We start from the raw sequence: 24,804 nt of genomic DNA on the forward strand, positions 1-24,804 counted from the left end.
CGACCAATAGCAAGCTGTCTATCTCAACTTGACTTTGACTGTTGTGTATAGAAACAAGTGACAAATACACATATATGAGTTTAGAAAGCAGACTTATAGTGCAGACATGTATTTACAACGATTATCAAGGATTGTTTTCTCGTCAAGTCACTACCCAGGTTCCTGAAAGCTTAGACTGCACAAAGACTGCAGGTGGAAATAATGAGAGCACATGTGGAGTGCACGTAAAATCAGGATTTTCTTTTTCTTTTCTCGAAGGTGCACTAGGTAGTTTAGGGGAAGGAAGTGTTATCAGAAAAAAAGATCTTTGAAAAGAAACAAATAAACAGACCCTCCTCGTTTTCATGAGTGAATAAGCTGAACAAACAAAATGACCTTAAAGGACAACATGGTTTCATACTGTTTCAATTTGTTAATATTTGGTGGACCCTGCCACCTTTCTAGCTTCAAACAGTGTTCTGGGGACCATATTTTCCTTTGAGAACATTTCTGGGTTTGTGTTATATTGAAAATCTGAGTTCCAAAACTATATAGCACCCCTTTAATACCTCAAAACCTGTATCCATGTGCTCTCAACTCTAGAGTGATTATAGATTGAATGTGTTCTGTCTCCACTCAATAGTATTGCAATTAATAGACTGCCCTACATTTGGTCATTACGTATTGAAGAGCTTTTCGAATCGCGGTCGGTCTCCGCTGTCAGCGACTGTACCAAAACATGACACCATGTGGCATGTTGCACTGTGAGCTTATGGCGCCAGTAAAGGACTCAGTTCTGGAGTCAGCACGTGTCGCTTTCGCCTCGAGTGTTTCACATTGAGCAACACACAAATTTGAAAAAAAAAAAAAAGCAAAGGGAATATGAAAATGATTTATGCATGTCCTCTAGACTGTGTGGAATGTTTCCTGTGTGAATGTGTGCATGCAGCTGTGCAACAACAAGCTGTGCATCTGGAACATGAATCATTGCACACCTACAAACGTGTATATACACACACACACACACACACACACACGGCCCCACCACAACTGGGACAGCTGACAGCACTAGTCGGGTCACGTGTGTTTATACAGTGTCATCTGTTCCTCAGTAGCCTGAACGCTCTTGGTAACAGTTTGTGCACTCCTCCACTGTGACGGTAAACACACAACTCCACGCTACATCTTCCCCTCTCATTTATCCCGCCACATTTGTGGGCTTTGTTGTTCCAAACAGCACCTTTGTCATCCACTGAGGCTTGTGAGACAGCAATCATACAATTAACCCCTGTTTTTGCTTCATCTGTACATTAAATGATAAATTGGTAATGGCTGAATGGGACTGGAACATATGTTGGATTGATAAACATACAACAAGAGAATTGTTTCCCACAGCTGCACCTTTATGTTTCTCCTTTATTTGTGACCAGGCTTCCTTGTCTCTTTTTATCTTGATTGCTTCTGTGTAATTTTACTCTCTTTTGAATACCATCTGATACATTATATATCTACATCAGTGCTCACAGGCTGACTTCAAACTGTCAAACACAGTCATATTGACCACTATTTGTGTATGCAAAGTGCTGTCACGACTACAAAACCCAAATATGTGTTAGTATAACCATTATTACAAGCTGCCATCTTGTCAAAAATCACCCTGACGAGGACTGCACCAAGAATAGATAAGATTTCAACTGTTAGTCAGTTATTGTTGCAGAGCAGTGTCTCAATATAATATTATACTAATATTAGCTGTACTTGCTGTAGCTAGCTACTGTTAGCTAAGTAGCTTATGGTTCAGGTAGCCATAGAGCAAGCAGCCCTAGAGTTGAAAGAACTTGACACTGAACTGGGACTGAGCACACCCACCAAGACCAACACAGGTCAGTTTGACAACAAGGGTTACAATACAGAGGTGATTTACAGCGGCTCAGACCAGGACTACAACTTCAGGGATGACAGGATATGGCGGGCAGGCGCGGGAGAGGCGCGCAGCGGAAGAGAGTCAGACTTCAGCAACAGGTGAAAACAAAATGTACCACTGGAATATTTCCACTGACTTTTTCTTACAAAAAAAAAACCTTAAATTATACAGTAGATGTATTGGTATGGTTCATTATTCATAATGTAGCCTGTACGTATATTCACATATATAGCACATACAAATAATACAACGGTTATTTTAAATGTAACTTTTTCTACCAATTACTTTCTAAAAATTATTAATTATCTCATCTGATCAGCAGCCCCAAAATCTATCGATTTAAGATAAAGCTATGTAATGTTTGTTATTTCTGTATTTGCATGATTACTTAGTTAATTAAACAATTCAACAAAGTAGTTGCGGATTCGTTTCCTTGTCCATGACCTGTGGTTAATCGATTAATAGTTTCAGCTCTGCATAGGGTTAGGGTTAGTGTACAGCATTTTATAAATATGGGTTGTCTCTGTTCTCCTCTACATGTTTCACATCTGTGTGTGTGTGTGTGTGTGTGTGTGTGTGTGGGTGGTGCTTGTAGCTGTTCCACTACCCTCCTGAAGCTTCATCCCTACCTGTTTGGAATAATAAACAGCTTCCCCCGTTCCTCTCACCTTCCCTCAACTCTCTCTGCAGTCCCCTAAATTCTAACTGAGGGACTGTCTCAATAATAAACTGCCTGCTGGTAAACAAAGCATAATCATCTCCCATCCCATCCATAGATTGTAACCTAATCTAATGTTTTGATATTAAACAGTAAAGTGTGCTTTTATTGTGTCTTTGTTTCATGTCTGAGGTGCTAGTGCAGGACAAATAACTCTATTTGGTGTGTGCGTGCATGTGTTTCTTCACATTACATTTAATTTTCTGCCATTTCCGTTTTCTCTAGCCTGAGGCAACACTACAGAATTTTTCCAAATGACAGACAATAAGTACCATAATAATGTGGTTTTAAATATTGTGGAGCTACAACCTGAAGCCAGCTGGCTGTAGAAAAATAATTCTCCACTGTTTCACTCTATCAGGAAAAGGGCCTAATGAATTAAAGTGTTTCACTCCAAAGTGCAATAGCAGCAAAGCCACTTAAAAATACATGCAGATATACTAAACAGCTGTTTCCAAACAATATATTCGAATGAAATTATTTGCAAGCAAAGGCCTCAAACGATCATGAATTCCAATAATAATCCAATTACAGTTTTGTTGTTCATGTAGTAATCTTTTGTGAAAGTATACGAGAGGTTTTAAGGATGAATCAGTGTAATCACACTGGCAGTCCCAAGAAATTCTGATGTCTATTTAATGTTCATGCTGGTGGTTTTGCCTGCATTAGTCCAATTATTACAAATATACTTTACATTACTGTCAACCCATTGTTGACAACATATGATAATGTTTTGTGATTCTGAATGTCTTTTTCCCACCTTTTAAGCTGCCGTTAGTTTCCTCTCATATGGTAAAGAATGGAAATCAGCTTGTGCTAAATATGCACAAAACACTGTTATGGTCCTTTAAAAATGGAAGACATTAATTATATACTGACTACAACACCTAGACTATATTATTTAAAGGGATATTCCGGTGTAAATTTAATCCATGGTCTAACACACCGTGAAACTGTGCAGACAAGTTAGCAGACCGCTAATTTACGGAGTTTTATCAACCTCAGAAACGACCGCACGACAACAATACACTGCAGTAAATGGACCCAAATATAAACCGCCACCAAAAAGCCACAAATAATGCTCAGAACAGCACCAAACTTCAGCAACAGTAAAACAGGGTCTCTGCACATTGTCCGGGGCATCTAACCTCCGCTAGCTTAGCTGGTCATTTCTGAGGTTGATAAAACTCCGTAAATTAGCGGTCTGCTAACTTGATCTCTCGAGAGGGAGTCTAACACAGTTTCACACTGTGTTAGACCATGGATTAAACTTACACTTCACACTGTGTTAGACCATGGATTAAACTTACACTGGAATATCCCTTTAATAATGAAATGGTCACTAAATGACATTGACGTTCCTTTTTAGCGACTGTCTCTTTACAGCCCCCCTCCAGAATACCCAGTCTGCTCTGATTGGTCAGCTCTCACAAGCCTGAGCCAGTGTCGCTCACCGTGTCTCCAGTTGGCTCTGTCGTGTTTTCAGCCTCCAGTTAGCTTCACTTCTATGGAGAATATAGGCATAAATTATGCAAATATATGACATGGTGATTAAGTGTGATGTCACAACGTCAGAAGTAAAGAGATGTTATATATGTAACCTAACATAATCTTTTCCAAAACTTAACCAAGTTGGCCTAGTTATGGTGCTTTAACCTAACCAAACTGTAACCGCTTCTCAACGTTAACCATGTGAAGACAAAGGTCTGGTACGACAAATGACTGATACAACAGTATTCGGTAGGCCATGTCATTTTGGGAGTCTATCTATTCAGTCAGTAGTTCTCTCATGTAACAAAACCCAAGAGTGATGTCACGGCATATCTACACTCTGAAGTACACTTCTACATCACTGCATCACTGTGAGAAGTTAAAGAAGGTGTGAAAGAGGCACTCAGACGATTTGACACATTCAGTTCATATCATCATGTCATCCTATTAGTTCCCTGACGATGTCATTTAATTTAACTAAGTGCAGTACAGCTTTTAGTCACGCTTGAATTCATTTCCTGTAAAAATCAAAAAAACAAAAAGAAACCTTGTTGTGATTCATTTCTACAGTGTGTTTTTGTTACAGCTTTCCAAAATACAGAATCTTATCTGTGTCCTTACCCTCACAAATACCAGACATACACAACATAGATAGTGAAAACAGAATAGTCCAGCCCTTCTTGACAGTCACATACTGTACAGTAATATCCTTCTATCTCCATTTAGCTGTTACACTTGCAGTTATTGGTTCAGTACAGCCTGCCATAAACCTCAAATGTGCTCTAATTTCTTTTAAAGGAGGCTTAAAGTGTCTCTAAATCCTTCAGCTTGGACTCTCTCATCCCTGTATCTCTGAGTGTAAGAGTGTATTTCAGGGTTACGGTACGACATGCAGTGGACACATTTATTTGATTGGTTGGTTTCTTTGTGTCTGAAATGCACGGAAGTAATAAAACTGTTAAAGTAGATGTGTTCGACGTTTTTCCAGAAGTAGCAAAATTCTAAGAATCTCCCCAATGTTATTTTTGCTCTCTAGGAGCATCCACATTTTTGTGCTCTGAGTTACGCTCTAATCTTCTTCTCTTTAGCTGTTCTTTTAGTTTTGCCTGATAAATTATGCCTGACCCCAGGGCTAATTGCTTTAAACCTTCTTCACAACCCTATTTCAACATTTTCTTACTCTTCTTCATCTGCCCCTCCCTCCCTCGCTTTCTGAGTCAAGCTGGTATAGTTCTACCTTATTCTCACCCCGTCTGTGCTCCTTCGAGCTACAACACTTCCTCTCCTCCTCCATCACACTGACAACTCCACACTTGTGTCCTCTCTCCCCTTCTTCTACTTTGTGTTTCTTTAACACATAGGTTTTCCCAGCCTCCTTTCTCTTTGGGCAATAGGCACCATTTATCATTATCTGTGATCTTGTCTCCATGTCTTCTTAAACTGCCTCAGAGTAAACTCCACTAGCTCATCATCTTGTCTCACTTCTCTCGCACCTTCCTGTTCTCATCTTCTTTCATTCCCACTGTCATTGACACCACAGGAGTCGAACTTACCCTGTGTGTGTGTGTGTGTGTGTGTGTGTGTGTGTGTGTGTGTGTGTGTGTGTGTGTGTGTGTGTGCGAAGGGTGGGGGTGGGGGGTGGGGTTGTTAGTGCCTCAATCCATCTATCATCTCCGCCTGGCATCACCATCGAGACGGATTTTGGTGCTGTCTGTCCCCGCCTTGTATATCTTGGCAACAGTCGGGGCGCTGTGCCGACGCGTCCCAGTTCATAGGCCACCATGACGTCACTGCTCCACGCTGACCCTGCCAGCTCGCATATGGAGCCCACATATGGGCCTCATCTATAAGAGATTGGTGGCCTGGAGGAGCCACAGTCCCTCCAGTGAAACAAACTCAGTTCACAGAAGGCTGGCTCCTGCAGAAAGCCTGCAGGATGTGAAGTGACATTTTAGCATTTGTCTCTTTCATGAGGAAGAAAAAAACTGAGTTTTGGGAGAAAACAGCCCCTTTCTTGTTTCTGTAACAGACACTGAGACACACCATACCCACACAACATCCCTCACATCTTGCACTTATACAAAGATAGAAAAGACAAGCAAGAAAAGAAAACATATACAAAGAAATAGGATATTTATTGTGACCTATTGTATTCATTTCAAAGACAATATTCTGTCATCTTATTCACCCATCAAGAGTGAACTAATATATTGTTGATGTTATTTTTATATCTGAGTCTGGGCACTTCTCATATAGTGAATCTGATGAGGGTTTCACTCACACAAAGACCAAAATGTGACAACATTTCTAGTCCCTCTAAAAATCACGAGTATATACATCTATCGTCAAAGTCAAGTCAAAGCATGTGTTGTTGTGTGCATAGTTAAAGAACCAAGTTTCCCTGTACAATGAAATCTTTCCTTTGCCTTCAACTCTGAATGTTGTTTCATAAGGAAACAGTGCAAGAAACAATACAAGAATATAACCAAGTATATTATATAGTTATATATAACTACAAATCATTATTATTTTTTGTTGACCATCTAGGCAGCTTTTGGTTTCCATTAATTTCTTTACAGTATGAAATTCAAATAGCAGACTTTTTAAAGTTAAACTCGCAGAAGTCTTTAATAAATTGTGCCACTGTGACCTTATTTTTGCATGTTAATTTCTAAGGCTGCAATGAATTTAAATATGATCAAAATCCAATAATATGGCCCGTGAAACATGCAAACTGCAAGAAACTGCAATTAATAGAAAAAAGGTAAAACGTGTGACATGACAGCAGGATTATAATGAAGTGTTGCGGTGCTGGCAGGAGAGATGTCCTGGCCAACAAATCTTGTTCTCCAGATTGTTAGGTACACATTGTCATATCTTTAATATTTTTTCAGTGAAAATTTGATTTCCATTCAATTATAAATCATATCGCATCAACAATTTCTCAGGAATTCAGGAATTTTAATATGATTATAATACAAACTCAGGTTTATTTATCTTATAAACAGTATTTCCATAACTGAATAAACAAGCTGTTCTCAGAGGGGAATAAGGCCTCCAGAGCTGTTTAAAGGGACACTTTTGTAGTTTAAGAGAAGAAATTCAAACCCAGAATTTTAAAATTTACAATGATAATGAAGTAAAATACATACATTTCTTTTTCCTCAAAACTGCATAAACAAGCTGTTCTCAGAGAGGAATACAGCCCACAGAACACTGTTTGGAGTGGCAGGGTCCACCAAATGTAAACAAAGTAAAACTGAAAATGTATGTCATTCTTTTTATTCAGTCATGAAAATGAAGAAAGATTGTTTCTTTCAAATGTCTAGGCATAACAGAAAAAAAAAAAGTTTGGGATTAAAATGGCTTCCCCAAAACTACATACTGCACCTTTAATGCTAGAAAGGTAGCTCCTTAGAAAACAGGAATAAAGTAAAAAAGTTTATGTTGTATTTCGAAGACAATCCCTTTCTTTTATTACAATGTCTTACCATATAGTAAACCTTAAAGTGGTTTGTTTTACTAAACTGTTAGCTGTAATAGTATGAGATTTTTTGTGAATTTGCAAAAAAATAAATAAATCCACTGACATGACCCTTTAAAGTTATTCCCGCCCCAGATAAAGTGGGCGCCACTGGCACATGAGCGAGACTTGTATTTATCCACATGGATGTTATCAGACAGGGATAAGACCTCCCCGTCCTGATTTGCTCTCACAAGTTCAGGCTGTCTACTCCTGTCAGCCCCTCCAGCCAGACGACTACTTTTAAGTAGAGAGTATTTCTACTGCTTTTAACCTCCGGGCTCCATCACACAAACGAGTCGGTTTGCTTTCTGTGAGTTTAACTAGAACTACACCTCTACTGCTGCTGCTGCTGCATCTCTCTCCGCGGCTGGTATCGTCACAGACAGACAGTGCCTGTCCAACCCTCTCCACCTCCACCTCCACCCCCCTCCTCTTCACCCCTGCGGTGGTGGAGTCCGCCTGTAGTCCGCATCCGGGTTGGACGAGGCAGCCGGAAGCGCGACGCTCCACTCGAGCGAACTCTTTTACCCAGAAGCCCCCGCGACGCCTCAACTTACAGAACTGGCTTCTTGGGCTCCGGGAGTGTTTCCCATTTAAACAAACAGTGCCGAAGATGGCGGAGAGTTAACGGTGTAAAGAAGAAATTATCGATCCGACAGAGCGATACGTCCACAAGGTAAGCTCGCGCTGCATGTTTTGCTAACGTGCGGCTGATTTAGCCCGACTTTTTTGCATTTGGTTTTTTGCATTTCGACAGAGGACGGAAATGTACTGACTTGGGTTCCCAGCGGCGGTGCACACACACACACCACACAGCGCTGGCATCGGTGCGGTGCGGAGCGGAGCGGAGGGCACAGTGCATGGTCATTTGGTACATGACAGCGAAGATCCAGCAACCTGTCCGTGACGGCGACGAGCCGCGTGCTGCCTGTCATGTGCACGAAAATGAAATAACGTGGAGCGGGTTGTTGAACTTAACACGCAGGCTGGACAGTTGGATCATAGAAAGAAAGTGTTCCCAATACAGAAGTTTTGGGGGGGGTTTTTTTAATGAGAGCACTGACACTTTTACACACACTTCTACCCTCGCGTGCTCACGCGTAAACACACACAAACACGGTGCTAGTCAACACTTTTTAATATCTGTGTTTTCCTCTAGTGTTTCCTTGCTGCTGGCTGTCCGCGATGGCCGGTGCAGAAACTGTACAACAGCTGAGCCTGACGCTGTCGTAACATGAGGGAATTTGGACTGAATCGTGTGCTGATCAGCTGTGTGTGTGTGTGTGTGTGGGGGGGGGGGGGGGGGGGGGGGGTCGTTACAACAAACACGCGACGATGCGGGGTGCACGCGGACGATGCTGACTGTCTGTCTATCTCGTCTGTCAGTCAAACAGTCCCGATTGTTTTGTTTTTTTAAAAGTGCACCGACTGTGCTGTCAGTGCGCTGGACGGAGCATGCACCGCTCAGAGAGAGTGGACGATCGTTTCCTCCACAACCCCTCCTGTCATCTGCTTCACCCGTCTCACTGTATATCTGCAGGGGGCAGCAACGTGGCCCTGTGCACATCCTGTAACCCTGAAGGTCCACGGTTTGATCCCATACACAGCCTGTGTGTGTGTGTGTGTGTGTGTGTGTGTGTGTGTGTGTACGTGTCCTTGAGCGTGACACCAGAGCCCTGCTAGAAAACCTACTGGTACTGGGATAATAGCAGTCTGCTGGTCCAGTGTGTGTAAACAGTGGTTGAATGGAAGTGATGCAGATGGTGTGTGTGTGTGTGTGTGTGTGTGTCAAGACAGTGTGGACAGGTGAGCGGTGTCAGGCTGAGTTAATTAAACTCAGGACTGTGTTTAAATTTAGCTCTCGTATCTGACTCAAGGACTTTTTTCATTATCTAGTAATCTGTCTGTATTTTTTCAATCTATGTAATGTTAAAAACAGTAAAAAAAAAAACAAACAAACAAGAAGGGCAGTCAGCAGAATGAATACCTTTGCCAAGGCCCAACACTCCAATTTATCCAATATCACATTTTATAGCCCTGTTTCACTCTAAACGTTAACTCTGCTTAACCACGACTTAAGCCCACCAGATCTTGTATCCCCATCTAATCTTACTCACTCGTAGATACCAGCAGGGATAGAACCATAAGGATTTTATTGTAGATTGTGATTGAAAAAAGAAAGATTCAAGCTGAATCTTCATCATCGGGATAATCATGAATAATAATCATTTGAATGATCAGTAAAAGCTGTCCAGCTCACTGATGTACAACAAGTGCAATCAGATGTGTGTAAATGATCCATTCTGAACGAAAAAAACGACAGAGAGATGAGGTGATCACCATTTATTTAACCTTTAATATGAGCAGGAAGACCTTATAATATATGATTACGCTACTCAAAATTAGTCACAGTAGGCATATTTGGACACGGGTATATATATGCGTGTGCATGGATATGTAGTAAAAGTCAAATGACATGTGTTGCAAATGTGGGAGCCAAAAATATTCACAAAACACAAAATAAAAATTCAGATATGTCACAGAAAGTGAAACACTAAAATATCCCTGTGTACTTTATTCAAGATTATTTGATTGATTATTTGAAAGGTCTGTGTCCTAACTTTGATGCAACAAATATATTTGTTTCCTAAAAACATGTGAGGTTGATGTGATTCTAGTATGTCTCAGTGCAGTTTTACATTATATTTTCAAGTTTTAAGAATCATTTCAGAATAATTATCATGATAATTGTGAATAGCGCTAATGTTGGGCAGAATCATTGTGACATGAAGTCTAGAGACCAGCCACTTAAATGTGCCTGATTTAAAAAAAAAAAAACATTTTCAAGATCAATGCATCATTCCCAGAGAAATTAATGAAAATGTTGAGTACCCTATCTTGCAGTGTTAAAGGAGGTGGAAAAAAAAACAAACTGGATTCATCTATCTATCATGATCCACACCAAAATTCACTGGGGTCTGTTCTGGGCAGAGACCCATCCTCAATCAAAGTTCCATGGAAATCCGTTAAGTAGTTCTCATGCAAAACTGCTGACAAACCAACCAACCAAAAATCAGACAGACACGGGTGAAAACATAACCTCCTTCGCAGAGGAAAATAACAGTAAAATAATGTCGACTTTGACTTCACCGAATGTCTTGTTTTGTCTGTGCAACAGTCTGACATCCAAAGATATTCAGTTAACAAAGAAATCAATCATAGAAAAGCGCCCAATACTCGGACTGGAGAAGCTGCAATCACGGACTGGTTTGAGTTTTTGATTGATAAATGACACACACCCCCCATAAAATGGTTCCTGTTCTCGACCTCCTTTTGAATTATAGTCAAGCCATTCAGTTAAAAAGTCAGAATTTTGCAAAAGTAAGCAAACCAAATTGTACATCGGGAAGAACATGGATAAAGCTACTGTGAGACCTGTTCTGTGTATTATGCTGCTCTGTTTTGTGTGCATTGTTACTGCAGGTGAATTCTTTGAAAGCAGAAAGCCTCCTCGTTCTTTCTGCTGTCAGTCAATGTGTAGCCTCTCAACTCTTGTTTAACAAGCTGCTGCTTGTTAAGTGATTTTAAATCTATTATCAAAATTCAGCGATTCGTTTTTTTCTGTCAGTTGTTTCATGGACAAGTCATTTTAGCCTTGCGGCTGGACTGTCTGTCTGCTGCCCGAGTGGTGGGGTGTGGCGGATGGAAGCCCTCGCCTCGTTCCACAGCCCCCCTCTCCTCACAGATTTACAGTCAACTCTGTGGCCCGAGTCTCCGCACACGTGCAGACACACACACGCGCCTACAACCTGCTTGAGGAACCCAGTGGACTAGGAGGGGTGTGGGCAAGCTGCTCGGACCCGTAGGCACCCACGAGGGGTCTTCACTAAGCGGATGGCTGGATGAATACGTGGACGAAGAGGAGGAGGAGGAGGAGGGTGACAGTGATGCATGATGTTTGCTGAATGGGAAAAAGGGGACAGAGGTTAGCAGGGGATGCTGGTGACTGGGTCAGACACTGGGGGCAGGGCTCACGAGGCTTAGCAGGAGGGCAGGGCGACCTCACACACCAGCCCGGGAGCATGGGAAGCCGTGTGTGTGTGTGTGTGTGTGTGTGTGTGTGTGTGTGTGTGTGTGTGTGTGTGTGTGTGTGTGTGTGTGTGTGTGAGGAGGATGGAGGGGGGTGTGTACGATGAGGGGAGGGGCTCAGGTGGAGCCTCTTGCTGGAATTCTACCTGACATATTTGTCTTCAGCGTCCTTTCTGGTATTTTTTTTGCTCAACTTGTTTCTGCCCTCCTGGGCTCTGCGTGGCCATGTGTGGAGGGATTTTCACCTCTTTTGTGGAATCAGGAAGTTTTTCTGACTCAATCAGAACACATTCTTCGCTATGCCCTCTCTCCCTCTTGCTCTTTGGTATTTCCTCCTCTGTCCCCCTCCCTCCCCCAGTTGCAGTGTAGTGAGCTGAACTGTTGTGCTGTTGTTGTTGGGGGCCCTTCTCCCATATGTCAGGAATTAATCTTCACCAGCTCTGATTGATTTCACTCTGTGGAGGAAGGGTGATTTTTTTTTTTTTGGTCACTAATTTTTTTTCCCCCCGTTGTCCTCTCTAGTCCAGCGGTGGATACTCCCCGTGTCTGATTTGATGCAGTCGTACTAAATTGTATTCCAAATAAAAAGAGTTAAGCATCTTTTGATACTGCTGGTGTGAACCCCTTTCTTTCCTAAGATGATCCGTTCCATAACTTGATACAAGGGCTTTAAACTTGTTTCAGGGACGATACATTAAAGGACGACTTGATACGATTGTTGTACCATGTAATATGATATGGTTCTTATCATTTATATAATGTAGTGATTTGTTTACTATTAGATTAAAATAAGCCAGTTCTATTAAAGTGACCGTTCTTATCTAAAATCTGATGTACTTCAAGTATTTTTGGTATTTTACGGCATGGAACAAAATGGAAGACAAAAGTATAATTTCTGATAAACACGTCATCGTCGCAGACTTGTCGTATGAACAAACATTGTGAAACTACGAATATAAACCAGAGTCTGTCTCAGACAGCAGAGCCCAAGTGCCCCACTTTGGCAGTTGAGGGGAGAAATATAAAAAATATTTTTTTTAAAAAACAAGTTTTAACACAACTTTAAGCTCTTCAGTACACTGCCGTTCATAAACTTTGCAAAGCCCCCCTAACACGTAAAAAGTTACGACTCAAATGTTACGTCATAAGTCCTTAGTAATTATTAGATGCAGTGACCTCCCTGAGGTTTGACTGAAAAAAGTGATTAATATCCGTGTCTTTATCTTGAGTTTTCTTTCTGAGGTGAGTGTTAAAAGTGTTGTGCTACTTGTGTGCTTAAAGATTTTTAGTAAAATAAGTTTAAAATAGCTCTTTAGTCGCTCGTTGTTATAGAGTCTTTGGTCAGTCATGTCTCTCCTCCCACTCCTCATTAAGTAGAAAGAGAAAATACATTTTCTGGTATCCCTGCCCACTTTATCCAATCAGGACAGAGAACTCTATAAAGAGGCGGTCCTGTCTGCTTGTGAACGCGCAGAGAGCAGGACCCTTCCGTTTGCTGCGATGTCTGACGATTAGTGCTACTCGCTCATGTGGTGACGTAGGGAGCAGGACGATCACCAGGCTTTGAAGCCAGTTTTCGCAGTGGTCAAACCATGTAATTATAACATCACGTGATGCACTGGTGCCCAAAATACTTTTTTCTCATATGCGACAATTGTGAAAGAGGAGTCTGTAAAACGGTGGATAATTATTTTTTTTTTGGAGAACTAACCTTTGCAATGTCTAGAAGCGCTTGCGGCAGCTTTAATTGCTGTTGTGCGGACTTTTGTCCAGATTTGTTCTTTCTTATGAAATTCAAATGTCTTCCAAACCTTCGTTTTAGATTTGGTGCTGCAATATAACAGTGTCAGTGCAGATTAACCTTTCAAATGTGATACATAACATTAATTCAATTTGATTAATTTAGTTGTTATTATCCAAAATTTGCGGTTCAAGGTTCTTCTGTTTGTCACTCTACAACAGGGTTGCAGAACAACTGTGGCACGCTGTGAGTCAGTTGCAACAGTGCACATAAAAGCAGTACAGCCGAGATTTACATCTGCCTCGTGTTTTTTTTTTTTGTTAGTGTTAGATCTATGACATCATAAATGTTTCGTCAAACAACCTAGAATATGAACACTTGGTTATTACTATAGGCAGTATGCTAATTAGCCGTGCACGCTAACCATCACAGCTTATGTTAGTTTAGAGAAATAACACCGTTTACTCAGTTCCTCCCTAGAGCCCCTTGTTCACTGTTGGCATTGTAGAGATCTGTATGGTTTCAGTCTCGACAGACCTGCTGCCCAGCTAAGTTTGCTGAGCTATGTTCTGACGATAGTTGTTCAGAGGGGGTGTTTAGCAAGCAATCAGGCTTGACCAGTGTGTTAAATGCTAACTTTTGCTGCCATATTTTTGATGAACACTTTTCGGTCAATAACAAATGTATTGGAAGTTCAGCGTGTCCACCCTGATAGCCCTCTGTAAGCTTGATTTACATCAACATATACCATTTATGGCTCTGCTCTTGAGCCAGAAACCACAGAGCCAACATTCCCGCCTGTGTAGTTATCAAGAGGCACATTTTGCTGCTGCTCTTCTGATAATGAATTGGATATAGACGGAGGATTTATGCATTGGCTTTAGCTTTGACACCTAAATGACCTGTATTTTATCATACAGCTAACAGTTTGAAACCAAAAATACTACCCACATCCTGTTTAAAAAAAAAAAAAAAAGACAAACATCTTGGCTGCTTTCAAGGCTCATAAGGCCACTCTCCACTTAACCATCAATGAAAGTCCTTCACAGGGTGTCTTTTGAACGCTTGGAGTTTTATTTATTCAGCATTAGAGATGTAATGTATCTTTAAGTGTTGAAGATTATCTTAATTACTTGTTGATTATTTTGTTATCTAGCTCCGTCTGTCTGTCTGTTCCTTTCCTCTCCCTCCCATAAGTAGGCCTGCACTTGTGTATTTTACATTCAGAGAAACAGAAAATAACACTTCTAATGATTCAAGTGTAACTGTCTTTCTTTATTCATTTCTCACGTTGATGACGGCAGTGGTGTGTGTGTATGAGTGATATGACTGCTGTGTGTGTTGGCGTCAGTGCCCCAGTAGTTGTGCAGGAAGCTGACGCGCTTTCATGAGTCAAGACGGTACAGGAAGAAATTCTGGTGCCACGCATAATTTCTCAGCGTCGACACCACCTGCTATTTCACAGGTCATCATTATCGGAAAGATGCTGTGACACCAAAGTGAAACCCTGAATCACAAAAAAAAAGAAATCATTGATTAGTCTGTCTTTACAAAGCACTCCAAAAAAAATTGCACCTATTTTATTGTTATTTTTATTTATTTTCTTAAATGGTGATTAGTGACATTTTTATTATCCACCAATTCCAGGAAAATATTCACTTCACTGTGTTTATTAGCTAGTACTAACTTCTTTCGGGCATGTTGCACGCAGTGAGTTGTGTAACCACTTTCCCACTCTTCCCCCAATCTTAGTGTGGAGATATTGAATTAAACAACTTTTTTTCACGCCTTAACAAACTAAATGTTCGTTTTCATGACTGAATAAACTGAATAAACAAACTGACCTTAAAGGACAACACAGTTTCATACTTTTTTACTTTGTTTATATGTGGCGGACCCTGCCACCTTTCTACCCTCACACAACTTTATTTTCCTCTGAGAACAGCTTGTTTATTCAGTTATGGAAAAGATGAATATTTTTGCATTTGTATTTTCACCTCATTAATATTGTAAACATATTACAAATCTGAGTTTGAATTTCTTTTCTCAAAAACTACATAGTGCCCCTTCATGTTTCTATCTGTATGACTTTTTTTTGCATAGATCTGGAAAGACAACACGGGTTTTGTATTTGTTGTTCCTCCACTCGTGTCCTGATAGTTTCGTCCCCTTTAGGGTTAACATTCAATGATGAGACCAAACACATCACCAACCAAAATAATTATTAGAGGGACTCCCTTACTTTATATGGGTCACTGACGGCTAAACGAGTAATACTAATAGTTAATTGTTTGAGTTATCCAACAATTAATTCCAAAAACTCTCTGGTTCCAGCTTTTCAAATCTTAATGTTTTCTGTTTTAGACTTCTTTTTTTTTTTCATATTCTTTAAAAAAAAGCATTTGTTGTATTTCGACTAAATTAGACAACTTAGCAATTTGAAAGTATCATCTTGGAGTGATAATGGACATTTTCTGACATTTTATAGACTTATACTTTCAGTCAAAATAAAAGATAGATGACATAAAAAAATCCCTAATATGTATAAATTGTGATATTCAATTGCTGTTTAGGTGAATCTGATTATTGATGCTTATGTAATCTGGCACTCAGGCCTGTGTTAAACACTGGTCGGGAGCGAGTCGTGGAACCAGGTCACTGAACATGCTTTGACCCGTTCAGACTAACTGCAAACACAGGTCATGTCCTTGTATCGGTCGGAGAGTGATCCAAGAGTCGCATCGGTCATTGCGGCTGTTTGACATGTCAGGACATCCAGCTGATTTGTCATTTCAGTAGAAAACATTTTCTTTTGGGTTTTATAGAAATGTTTTTGGGAAAGTTAACGAGCTGAAAAGTAGTTAACACATTTGTCCGTAGTTTGAGTTGGAGGGAACAACTGATGAGAAACAGAGAGCCTACAGAGGGATGACTGTGTATCCTCGGTTTGGGTTTCCTTTCTTTCCCCAGAATGTCTCCGTGCAGCTCATGTCCTCTGCTGCTTGATTTTTCTGAGAGCTATTTCTACTGTGAGAGGAATGTCAAGTGCCCATCTTGGTGCGTTTCTCCCTGTTCTGTGTTTTTGTTTTGTTTCTTGCGATTTCTGCCTTTTTTTTTCTCCCCCTCTGGTCTTATCTTTTCCACCTTAGTCTTTGTTTCCTCTTTTGTATTACTTTCACAATTAGCTGGTGCACTAGCCTGAAAATAAATAAATAAATAAATGAGTTTATGTATTAATTTCAAATACATTGTCTCCGTACAACCATGGCTTTCTTTTGTGTTAGTGCAGGTTCATGTGTGTGAGTAAATGTATGTGAGAGATGAAGGAGGGGGTGGAGGTGGGGGGGAGCACACAGAGTGAGGAGGAGAGGAGGGGGGAGGAGACGTGGAGAGTCGTTTTATTAACGTGGCGACTCCCGCTAAAATTCAGGGAGTGCTGTTGCATCCAGCTGTTACTGGTTGCGCGAGGCTTGGTTGCCATGGCAACACAGCCCTGCGCGCCTGCTCAAGGTCGTTCATCCAGTTCTGAACCGAGCAGCGTGCTGCACACAGGATGCACACGGAGAGAAGGAGGGAGGGAGAGAGGGAGAGAGGGAGGGAGGGAGAGAAAAACAGAAAAACTACTTCAAAGTGACCAATCAAAGCACTTCAGTGACGTCGTGGTCGGTGGACAAACTCAGCCCTCCCTCCACTCGCCCTCTGACACACAGACACACACACACACACACACACACACACACACACACACACACACACACACACACACTTACTTTCTTCAATAAAGAAACAAACAAAAAAGAACCTCTGGCCTTGGGGCTTGTAGGTTCTTTTGCCAGCTGATAAAATATTTAGCTGGTCAGTGGGAGAGTGAGGGATACAGTGGCTAGAGAAGAAGCGAGCAGTCGAGCTTGGCTTTGTGTTTTCCTTTCTCTAATGGTGCATTGCTGTGAGGCTACCTGGGGCTTCTTCCACCTCCTCTCCTCTTCCTCTCCTCTCCTCTCCACTCCTCTCCTCCCCTCTCCTCAGAGGGCTACAGCATCCCTCGGGGGGGATCTGCTGCATGTTTGCCGGCACTGACTGGACTCGGCACAGCACACATTGTACCACAAAGGCCCCATTTCACTTTGATAGCAGCGATCTCACAGGTTCATTGCATATCACACTCTGTGAAGCTGGGTCTGATTTAAAATCTTGGCCTCAGTATGTGTCAGAAGACATCAGTTGTGATGCATGTCACTGTGTGATAAATGCCAAGTGAAACGCAGCTCTATAAAGTTAATTGAGGTAACGAGAGTCTACAGCTGCTGGTAAACTGTCATTTACATTTTCAAATTCTCCTTAAAAGGGCTAGGAGTATTTTACAGCTTATGTTTATCCTACAGGCTTTTTAAAAGCTTAGGTAAGTTATGATAATACAACCAAAAACACCTAAAATATGACCAACAAACAAATACCAACCTTAAGGGAATCAACAATTAAAAACAAAAGATACAAATGCAGTAACAAAGTTAGGTTTCTTTGTCCAGAGTCAACCCTCTTTTCAAAGAAATCAATAAAGGATCTCTGAAAAAGAAAGTTTAACCCAATATCTGTGATTCTAAGGAGGTTGTTTTCCCTCACACAGTTTAAGTGTCTATAAGTGGAGCTGCAGCCTACCATGATGTAGCTGTATTCTAGTCTTTGCATTGTTATTTTGTGTACTGGAGGATAAAAAAAATGGGAGAATCTCTGATCCTGCGTTCAATTTCGATGCTCAAAATTGAAAGCTCATTTCATTTGATTTTCAATTTGGAATCACAATCGTGACACCCTGGGTGTTAGGTCGTGTTGACTTACACCATGACTACGCACAGCAGGCGTAGCTGAAAGCAAAAGTAACACAGCTGATAGAAAACAACAGTTTGGCATTAACCTTTAGAGAGAAGGAGCAGAAGGTGATTCGTCACACTACAAAGGCCACACAGTGTCATCTTGTTACTACATCGATCACAAGACAGTGATGCAAGTAGGGATCTGATTCAGCACACGTGGCAATGACTGATCGATCACACTGTAATCACTTTGCAGTAATTAATCAAAGATGTACATCACAATATTTGATGATAGAGAATGATTTTTATGAAGATTCCAAGTGTGGTCAAATCAGTCATTTTAAGGCGGCAAAGATCTTCTTCAGTATTTTAAAGTTTGAGAATGAACAGCTGGTCTGTTGATATCATAATTATTTGTATCACTAAAATACAATTTTGAGGGCGGGCCTGGCATCAAGGCTCCAAAGGTCGCCTGGTCGATCGGCTTGCGAGTTGGTCAGTCAGTCCACTTTCAAACTTTCACCAACTTTCGCAGCGACAGATTTTCTTCCAGGAAGGTGTGTTCAAAGTTGCGTGTCTGAGTACTTGTCAATTGGCTAAAAGGGGGTGTGGCATTGGGAGTGGCCTATAAGAGAGAGGCACATAAGTTCTCAACACATTCATGCATCACGATCCCCTCTCATAACATATGAACTCTTTGTCATACACTGGTAGGAGGCATCTTTGAAGTCAGCATAGTTACTTTATCGCTGCTCTGCCTCCTTCTGTTTGTTTATCCTTTCATTGGTCTTCAAAAACTGTGTCTTCCCAGAAGCAACTGCAACTTTCTTTCAATTAGAGCAACGACATGGCGATGAGACTTTTTAAACAGGAGAGAGCAGAGGACCAGTGTCAGATAGGCACTTCCCCAGCCTGTTTTTCATTGTGCCACAAAATTGGGTAAAGAAAGCATGAGGTTGTGCCAAATTTGAAGGGGTGGGGGCTTTCTTCATCGCCCTCTGTTTTTTTGTCTTTTTACTCCTCGAAGGGTGCACGCAGAGTTCAGCAGGATTTACACAAACACATTGAGTCACTATTTTCTGGGAGAGCAGTGACGAATCGTGTCACTTTTTGTGGTCTGTGACGTGATGGTTCAGGGCAGGCGTGTGCATTTGTGTGATTGTTTAAAAGAAGGTTAGAAAAAACTCAACATGGCACCTTCTTGTGAGCCCCGAGGAGGGTGGGGGGGTAGTTTCAGGTTTCATTTTGCTCTGTAAGGTAATAGATGCTTATTAAAGGGGTCCTCACAGGGGTGTGTGTGTGTGTGTGTGTGTGTGTGTGTGTGTGTGTGTGTGTGTGTGTGTGTGTGTGTGTGTCTAAGAAGGGGTTTTCTGTTTTTTTTTGTTTTTTTACTTACTTTCCATTGTAAAAATCCAGGCCTGGTTTATGTGTTTTAGAGCTCTTTTTTACATACCCATGCACACACACACACACACAGTAACAAACATTTATGGGGTAGGAGTTGAGGTAAATGTTACCAGCTGCACCACAGCGAGCAAGTGGCTTCAACTCTGCCTGAACCCAGCTGTTACGTGACCACCTCCTCAACTTAATTCACTCCCGTCCAGCCTTCCCCTCAGCTGCCACACCTCCTATATCACTCTACCTCCACCACACATGCACACACATACACACACACAACCACGTATACGCACAACGCCATCTCCACACACGGGCTCTTCTCTCAAGTGTCACCAGCAGTGGCATCACTCATCTCAGGAAAGTGGGAGAGCGCTCCAAGGTCCGCTACCCCCACCTTGTCACCTTGGTGTGGAGCAGTGGGCCGGCCCAGCTTGCCTTCATTTGATTGGCTGCCCTCCCCTCCGAGGTCACACAGTTGCTGCTGTGATGTCATAGAGGCTTGTTTATCCGAACCTCCTGTCAAGCTCAGTTGCAACATGTTGTACACAACAACCCCTTGAATAAGCATCAAGGGTGTTGCTTTATTCTTTATTTCCATCCCCATCGTCGTCATCTGAGGCTCCACAAAAACAATATCAAATCACATAGTATAAGTAAACAAGAAAGGGAACTAAGGTAATTGTAAAGACAACTGATTTACAACAATTTAGATCAAATGTCTACCAATAATGATCACGCCATAGCCAGACGTAGATCTCCTCAGGGAACTAAATGCAAGTTGCAGCGATTCAGGCCACAAAATCCGAGATTGTTCTGCTTGGCAGCATTGCTACCAGCTTCTCTATTAGTGCTTAGCGGTGGTGCTAATATCGGGGATTGTGACTTGTAGTTTCCCCAGTGAACACATCATCCTCTTTGGTGACTGCAGTCCATCTTGACTCACTCAGTATTTAGTGGCTCAATGTTTGACCCATGTAGCCACTCACAGTATGCTCAAAACATGAGGATTTGACAATGATAATAATAACAATGTGTATTTAGCTAACTGATTTCAAGCAGCAGAAACCTCAAGCTGCCTGTGAAAACATTTCGTTGAGAAGTCTTGTCGCTAATAACCTTTTAGTTTGATGGCATTTAATGACCTGATTGTCTCGAAAAGGTTTTGCAGAATCTCCTTGACAGACTTCTGTGCAGGACTCTTTAAAAAAATGAAATCATTTGGTAACACTACAGTGAAAGTTAATATGCAGGTGTAAAATGAAGGACGCCACCTTCTGCATACAACTTGTCTATAGGGAACAGTTCTCATCATTGGATTTGTCCGCGGACATGGCACCACATACTTACTTAATGTGCATTAAACCTGCGACAAATACCAGTCTAGACCAGTCTTTCACTCACAGAGAAGTTGTGTGTTGTTCCAAGAAGAAGAGAGAGCAGAAGAGAACATAACCTTTTCTTTCCCATCATGCAATGCAAACAATCTGATGGCTCAGTGGGTGAGATCAACAGCTTTAACCCCATGAAATGGTCGCGTAAATGACACTTTTGATTGCTCAGTGAAACTTATGACTCAGGAGATTTTGAGAAACATGCACATGACATGCATTGAAGACGCAGGCTCAGGCTTTAGTCAAACTGCTGAATTTCACATTCTGCTGTGGAGGGGGGACGAGGCAGAGCTACCACCTTCACCCATCTGTTTCTGCCAAGCCGGAAAGTGGAAAGAAGCCTTCCGCGCATCGGCCTCAGCTCAGGGAGGGAGGGGAGCGTCTTTGGTTGAATCAGCTTTTCCCCTCTCTTTATTTTTTCTTGACTGCCTCCCTCCCTCACAGTGAATCTGTTAGTCCTGTGAGAATCGAGTCGTAGTAAACAGGCAGTGACATCTGCATGCTCTCGTTAGAGAAAAAGGGGCCAAAATTTAAATATTGATTTGATGCAATGTGAGACAAAGATTCCGCTTCTTCTTTGTTTGTCTCTTCTTTTTATAGCTGTTGTTTGTTTATTTTTAGGTGTTGTCCAGAAAAATCAGACTTTACAACAAGAAGAAGGCTTCGCTTGTGTTAAGGTTTCTCTTCGCCTTCTGCCTCTCGCTCTGCATACGTGCATGTTCCTGTGTCTCAGTTAGACATGATGCCCAGGATGAAATAACATCTCTTGTTGGACTCAGCTGCCCACTCAGGTAACCATCAGGTGAACAGCCTTGACTTTCCTGCAGACCTAGAAAGCTGCTGCTGATATTTAGTGAGCTGATCAAGCCCAAACCAGCAGAAGACTTACTGACAGACTGTTGACATCGCTGTGAGATTTGGGTGTAGTGTGCTGGAGGGTAATGCTGCCTCTTCCTCTCAAATGATTTGCTACGTGACTTGGTCTGCTCTGAAAAAAACTGACAAATACGTGGGGGGGGGGGGGGGGGGGGTTATGTCACGTCCATGTAACTGTGTTGCAGAGGTGTCTGCTGAAGTTAGCATGCTAACCAGCGAGCCCCAGCCTGTCCAGTAAGGCCATTTTGTACCTCAAAATTCGATAGTCTGATAGACCCCATAGTAACAGCCTGGAGATAAATGCAAGCAGCGGGGTTGTTACTTAGTCCAACAAGTAGACAAAATAAACTATAAAAAAAAAATCTGAAAATGATTTTAAAGGTACAATATGTAAGTATTGGCCACTTGTGAATTTCATCCTCAAAACACATTGGGGACACCGTATCACCAGAGTTACTGCTAACTGTAACTGCCCTTAGCTAGTTAGCTCAGTTAGACATGTAAGTATGGTTCTGATAGGGAGCCTGGGGGGAAGTATAGTAGTGTTTTGTTCACTGCTAGCACAGGAGCTTTGGGCCGGGATGGGCCAAGGCAAGCTGGTCAGGAAGCTCCAGGCACAGTTCGGAAGCTAATAGGGGCCACCAGCTCCACGGCTAACTGAGCCACTTCAGTTCATGTCAGCTAGCCTCAACCAAAGATGGCTACAGCACAGCGAGCAGCAGTTACCAGTTATGCTAACTATATTATTTTTGCAGCTACCTTCCAGTTCTGTCCGTATGTTACTAATGACCATTAACCCATAATGTTACGATTGGGAAAGCTTTGAAAAAGATTGATGTAATGAAGGTACCAGTCCTGTTCTGAGTTTTGTCACAGGTGCCGCCCTTTGTTTATATCAGGAACTTTTCTGTCTACTCAAGTGGAATATCAGCTCAGAAATGTTGACGTGACACTACAATAAACGCACACACACACACACACACACATACGCACAGTAGAAGCAAATGTGTTAACTGGTAACTGTCTCTCGCACGTCGGTGACAGGCCTCCAGTAAAGGCCTTGTGGAGAGTACGTGTTAGCCCAGCATGAACACTCTCCCTATCTTGCCACAGCTAAAAATAACACCTTTTCCTCCACACTAGACATACAGAGAGGGTGGAGGGACGGGAGAAGGAGAGGGTGGAGATGGCGGGATGAGAGGGAGGCAGAGTGAGAAAACAACAATCAAAGCGAAAAAAAGGGAAGAGGAGGCAGAGCAGAGGTGTGCCGAGGAAAAGAAAAACAAGCCATTAATAATTTACCTGGAGGACACCTCCAGCTCGACCTTTGGTTGTGGTCAGTGGTGTTCGGCAGAGGACAACGTGTCGTGACAAATGCGGTGTAGTGTTAGGAAGGTCTTTCAGATGATCTGACTGGTGTGTACTGTCTGGAAGTTTAGTTCCAGGTGTGCTCAGGTGCTTGGTGAGAGATGAGATTTAAAAAAGAAAAAAAGCACTGATTTAAACAACAAAAAACCGTGAGGTGATGAAATATGATCTAGACAGAAATTGAAGCACAATGTTCAGCAGTTTTTAGCTGGCAGACTGCTACTAGACCTGATTTGTGGAAAAGTTATCTGGGCAAAAAAAGTTGCATCTCCCCTCGTGGCAAACATTCACGTTACAAAGTAATCAACCAGGAAGGTGTGCTGGAGAGAAAATTGCAAAAACGCTAATAAAATCTACAGTGTGATAGGTTCTCCGCCTAATAGGCTCCATCTTGTGACAAAGGCTGCAGGTCCTGATATGCACACATTAAAGATAATGCTAAATGTTCGATTGCTTTCTAGCTATTTTAAAACCTTTTCTTTACCGGCATGTGTCGAGTTTCACCAATTTCCGTCAGACAAAAAGGAGTTTCCCTGTTTTCTGGTCCTTCTCACCTTCCACAGTTCTTCCTGCAGCTGCTGCGCGGTAAAAGCCTTCGGGGGGGCTTTAATAATCACACTTAATTAAAGAACTACTTTGTTTGTTACTTTGTTGTATTGTAAGTCTAGAGTGTATTGCTGACTCGCTTTCTTTTATATTGAGATGTGAAGCAGCTGGAAGAGTTGTTGAAATAGCTGTCGTGCTTGGCGAGCTAAGAAGGCTAAAGGACTCGGCGTGCTTGTGATTGAAGTGCTTGTTGGATTGTCTAACAGTGTCTGAAAACCCATCCGTCCGCACCTTTCTGATGTCGGAATTACTTCCAGTTGTGTTCGGCCATTTATGTAACCACCCGAAACAGACGAGCCAACGAGGACACCCACTTCACACAGCGACTGGCCAGCTGTGTGGAGGTGTGAAAGTAAGCGGGATTTGAACTTCTTCCTCAAACTCTCCTTTTAATTTCCCTCCTGTTTTATTTATTTATTTTTTTTTAACAAATGGCTGCGACCAACACGAATGCCTTTGAGCGGTGTGCCGTTATCCCCATTTGTACAATTTATTGCTTCTCTATCCTCTGTGTTACAGCAGGTTTGTCTCCACCTTCAAATGTCCCTGAATGAAGTATAAAGACTTTTCCCTTTTTAGAAGTGAAAACCTTGTTTAAACTTTGTTTCAAGCACTGAAGAAGTGCTTCCTAAAAAGTTCGGAAGCATTTTCTTTTCTTTTTTTATCACATTTAAAGGGAAATTCCATTTTTTCTTTTCTATCTGTGCCACATTTTTACGTGTTTTAGTGTCCGAGTGATTAATAGGTGGCAAAACTTTGAATCAGTCCGGTGGATCCTCCGGACGCCAGGACACGGTTGCAGTTGTATTAATGTAAACCTTTGGAGCAACTGCAACTGTCAAAGTTACCTCCACTGAATGTGCTTGTTTTTGTCACTGACCAG

The 24,804-nt window shown here is 41.8% G+C and overlaps 1 protein-coding gene across 3 annotated transcripts in view; it reads left to right on the forward strand.

Annotated features, from left to right (window-relative positions):
• The first annotated feature begins 8,180 nt into the window (after positions 1-8,180).
• The window catches only part of LOC115585155 (nuclear receptor coactivator 3-like), a 63,210-nt gene continuing 46,586 nt past the window's right edge, over positions 8,181-24,804 (forward strand). The window contains exons 1-2 of one of the 3 annotated variants that reach the window (XM_030423317.1): positions 8,190-8,314; positions 21,693-21,862. The gene's annotated coding sequence lies outside the window, so the exon portion shown is untranslated. Of the gene's footprint in view, positions 8,315-21,692; positions 21,863-24,804 lie in introns of all 3 variants that reach the window. The other 2 variants (XM_030423316.1, XM_030423318.1) reach the window with 2 other exon arrangements.

Source organism: Sparus aurata, chromosome 7 (assembly GCF_900880675.1).
Source record: "Sparus aurata chromosome 7, fSpaAur1.1, whole genome shotgun sequence".
Classification (NCBI taxonomy): domain Eukaryota; kingdom Metazoa; phylum Chordata; class Actinopteri; order Spariformes; family Sparidae; genus Sparus; species Sparus aurata.